Here is a 4208-nt window from a genome sequence, read left to right as displayed (position 1 = left end):
ATGTGAAACACCCACAGCTGGATTTACACACAAACGAAGCAAATTACCATTTAGGAATTATTATGTGCATTGCGCGTTAAGTGCCCTCAAGTCGCTTTCGACTTATGGTGACCCTATGAATTGCTGACCTCCAAAATGTACTATAGTTAACAGCTTTGCTCAGGTCTTGCAGACTGAGGGCTGCTGTGGCTTCCTCCATTGGGTATTCCTCTTTTCCCGCTGCCTTCCATTTTTCCTAGCATGATTGTCTTTCCCAGTGAGTCTTGTCTTCTCATTGACTCTTATGAGGGGTCTCGAGATACAAATACATTTTCTAAATTTCAGTGTTAAAGAAATACACCGTTTTTGTTAAAGCTATAGGTCTATTCGATTGACATGGGTCAGCATGCCTTGTAGGGCTTCCAATTCTGGCTTTGGAAATTGCTGGCAATTTTGGAGTGTGGGGCCTGGGGAGGACAGGGACCTCAGCGGGGTATAATGCCACAGAGCCCACCTGGCAAATTGGCCATTTCCTCCAGAACTGATCTCTGTCGTCTGTAGATCAGTTGTAATTCTGGGAGATTGCCAGCCCCCACCCCGCCCTCCCCACGAATGGGCTCAGGGCAGCTAACACACAAGGGCACCATGTGCCAATAGGTAAAAAACGAGTCATAGGTCCATGGTGTCAGACTAGGATCTGGGGGACCCGAGTTCGAATTCCTGCTCTGCAAATGTAGCTGGCTGGGTGACCCTGGACAGGTTCGCTTCATCCTAACCTACTGTACTGGCTGGTTTTTGTGAAGATAAATAGAGGAGGGGAGAACAGTGTGAGATGCTTTGGGTTCCCGTTGCAAAGAAAAGCCAGGGTATAAATACAGTAGTGGTTCTAATGTGCAGTGCAGTCCTGTGCATCTTTATGCAGAGACAAGCCCAGTTGAGCTCAGTAGTTAGGACTTAGTTTGGGTTCGGTGTAAGCAAGCCTTAGGCTGCAGTCCTATAAGCCCTACTGTGGGACTTAAAGGTAAAGGTAAAGGTTCCCTTGCTCGAAAGCCAGTCGAATCCGACTCTAGGGTTGCGGTGCTCATCTCCATTTCAAAGCCAAAGAGCCAGCGCTGTCCGAAGACGTTTCCGTGGTCATGTGGCCGGCATGACTAAACACCGAAGCGCACAGAACGCTGTTACCTTCCCACCGAAGCGGTACCTATTTATCTACTTGCAATTTCTTGCTTTCGAACTGCTAGGTTGGCAGGAGCTGGAACTAGAGACGGGAGCTCACTCCGTCATGCGGCACACTTGGGTCTCGAACTGCTGAACTACTGACCTTCCACAGCCTGCAGTTCAGCGTCTTAACCACTTGAGCCACCGCAGCTCCTTACCATGTGCCAATACATAAAACCAGATAAAACAAGATAAAACAGATTAAATAGCGAAATGACATAAAGTGCTCAATGGCCCGGAAAGGGGGGGGGGAATCACACACCCCTGTTTTGCTTTGCATACATGTGAGTTATACACACCAGGGAGCTGCGAACAATCTTCGCTCAGGGCACTTGGAACAGGGTTACCAACCTCCAGATAGTGGCTGGAGGTCTCCTGGGATTACAACTGACCTCCAGGCGACAGGGATCAGTTCCGCTGGAGAAAATGGCTGCTTTGGAAGGGGAATCTATGGCATTATACCCCGTTGAGGTCCCTCCCCTCCCCAAACTCCACCTTCCTCAGGCTCCACCCCCCCAAACCTCCAGGTATCCCCCACCCCGGAGCTGGCAAGGTTCCCTGTTAAGTCGCTCGCTTAGCAAAGCCGTCGGAGAGTGATTCAGCAAGAACGCAGCTTTATTCTTCAACTTGAACACAACTCCAACACGGACCAACATCTGATAGCCAGAACAGCCTTTACATTGCAGCTGCCCTGCTTTTAAACATTCCCGGCTAATGTAGCCACACCCACTGTACAAATACCAACCAATAAGGTTGTTCGCATAAGGACCAATCACGGATGTTCCCGCTCAGGGAGCTTGCTTGAAGGTGATTGGTTAGGTGCTTCCTGGGCTAGTAACACGATTGGATGGATTTGGATCCTAGCCCAGGATGAAGCTTAACATTACAAGTCTATGAGATGTTTCACATACATCATTGCATTCCATGGCCGCTTTGGAATACACAGCATTCCCTAACCTGGAACCTATTGTGCTTGGTGACTCACAGGTGACTCTCACAGCGTTCACATGACGAACGAGCCAGCCTTCGTCCCCACACTGTTCAGAGAGCGCATGTTAAAAATCAGCAGCCACTTTCCACAAGGCTTGCTTCCTGCTCCTGTCAAAGACCTGGCGGAGGAGACTGCAGCCTCAGAAGGAAAACTCACACCCGTGTTAATTTACTTAGACTCCAGCGGTGCCTCAGCACTTTCCTGCCTTCACAGACTGGGGGTGGTGTTCCACAATAAGTCGTCCCCTGGGTCACCCGCTCCTCCGCTTCCACGGCCTCTCTGCTTGAGGGCCTGCCGTGCTCTGACCCAGCCTCCCCAATCTGCTTGAATACATTACGGCGCTATCAGCTCCCAGCTCTGCTCTCTTAATGATGCCAGATTTCATTAGCTCATTTCCCCACAAGAATCTCCATCCTTTCCTGTCCCGCTGTCTTTTAGTCAGCCAATTATTCCCCCTAAAAATAGTATTCAGCCAATCATCTCCCTCCTAAACATAAATTGTTGGCCACAGGCCTACAAAACATCTCGACAGGCCCCAGAAGTGGGAAATTTCCCCTGGACGAATCCTGGAGCTCCACGCAATTCGGTATTGCCGTCGAATGTAACACCGACAACACCGTTGCTTCGTATTTGTATAGACCTGAATGCCCGGATTGCATTACGTGCCTTATCTTGGAAAGCCCTTCCTGACAAACAGCTTCTCGGATCACTCCCTGAAAGAGGCGGGCACAGGAGAACACTGCCGTATTCTCCACGAATGACAACTCTGAGGCCTGTGAGGGAACAGCAACAACACTGCCGTCTTCTTTCCAGCCACCGGTGACACACGAGCTGGATGGCGTCCCCTCTGAGAACTGCACCGCTGTTGACTGGGTTCAAGTCAAGCCCACAGCATTGCCACAAGAACTTTGCTCGGACCCAACCTGCGATGGTGGAGTCCCGGGAAAGGACGATCTCCGGTGCTCAGAGCAACAAAATACCTTGAAACAGGTCTAAGCATGCACCCTTAGCACATACCCCAAATCTTAACACAGTGAAGAAAGAGGAGGAGGAGGAGATAGGGTTTATACCCCGCCCTTCACTACCCAAAGGAGTCTCAGAGCGGCTTACAACAACTGAGAGAGCCAGTTTGGTGTATTAAGTGCGCGGACTCTAATCTGGGAGAACCAGGTTTGATTCCCCCCCTCCTCCACTTACACCTGGCTGGATGGCCTTGGACAAGCCGTAGTTCTGATAAGAGCTTCTCTTGAAAAAGAGCAGTTTCTGTCAAGAGCTCTCTCAGCCCCACCTACCTCACAGGGGGTCTGTTGTGGGGAGGGGAAGGGAAAGGAGTTTGTAAGCCGCTCTGAGACACCTTTGGGTAGTGAAGGGCGGGGTATAAATCCAATCTCCTCCTCCTCCTCTCCTCTTCCCCTCCCCACAACAGACACCCTGTGAGGTAGGTGGAGCTGAGAGAGCTCTCTGGAGAACTGCTTTTGAGAACAGCTGTGAGAGAACTTGTGACTGGCCCAAGGTCACACCAGCAGCTGCATGTGGAGGAGTGGGGAATCAAACCCGGTTCTCCCAGATTAGAGCCTGTGCTCCTAACCACTGCACCAAACTGGCTCCTCAGCAGACACCTCCAATCAGGAAAGGGCTACCTGAAGATACCAAGTCTGGAGACAGCAGGCGATCGTTGAGAGGGGCGTCCGATCAGACTGGAAATCAGAACTAATCTATCTATCTAATTGCCAAGTGGCCCCCGGAGTGCGGATCGCTAAATCAGCGCTCCGAGGGCACTTGGGGGGGAGGGGGAGGTTTGTGCACTCTTGGGGCAGTCCCCAGGGGTGCACAAAAATCTAAAAACTAAAAAAAAATATTGGGGGGATGTTTAAATCCCCCCGAAAGTGCAAGAGCGTTCTGTGCGCCTGCGCACAGAACGCTCTACGAACGCCAACGCCGCCGCCGCCGCTTGGAAGGCAAGCGGCGAGCGGGGGGGGGCTGACCGGCGAGGGTGCCAGGGCCCGGCTGGGACACTCCT

At 51.5% G+C, this 4208-nt stretch overlaps 1 protein-coding gene across 1 annotated transcript in view; it reads right to left on the bottom strand.

Annotated features, from left to right (window-relative positions):
* FAM131B (family with sequence similarity 131 member B) overlaps nucleotides 1-4208 on the bottom strand; it is an 80694-nt gene that overhangs the window by 74567 nt on the left and 1919 nt on the right. The gene's annotated exons all lie outside the window — the stretch shown is intronic.

This window comes from Gekko japonicus, unplaced genomic scaffold, assembly GCF_001447785.1.
Source record: "Gekko japonicus isolate JY-2015 unplaced genomic scaffold, Gekko_japonicus_V1.1 scaffold1321, whole genome shotgun sequence".
Taxonomy (NCBI): Eukaryota; Metazoa; Chordata; class Lepidosauria; order Squamata; family Gekkonidae; genus Gekko; species Gekko japonicus.
This window is presented reverse-complemented; position numbering and strand designations above follow the sequence as displayed.